The following is a 221-nucleotide window of genomic DNA, read 5'->3' as shown; positions in this document are numbered from 1 at the left end:
AAGTCAGATTTGGTTAAGTTCTAAGCAGGAATCCTATTACTGCACATGGGATAAAAAAATTATTTGTTCTACTTGATGCTAGTGGCTCAGAAAATGTTTTCCAGCAAGATACAAAACAATGAGTCAAATCCTTATCAATTCCAATGTACTTGAGATGGATCTAACTCATCAGAATATCAAAGTTTCATAAATTATTCTGGTTAATGATTTGCAATAACCTA

Source organism: Zosterops lateralis, assembly GCF_965231275.1.
Source record: "Zosterops lateralis genome assembly, chromosome: 6".
In the NCBI taxonomy this organism is placed as follows: domain Eukaryota; kingdom Metazoa; phylum Chordata; class Aves; order Passeriformes; family Zosteropidae; genus Zosterops; species Zosterops lateralis.
The sequence above is the reverse complement of the archived record's forward strand: the minus strand, read 5'-3'. Positions refer to the sequence as shown.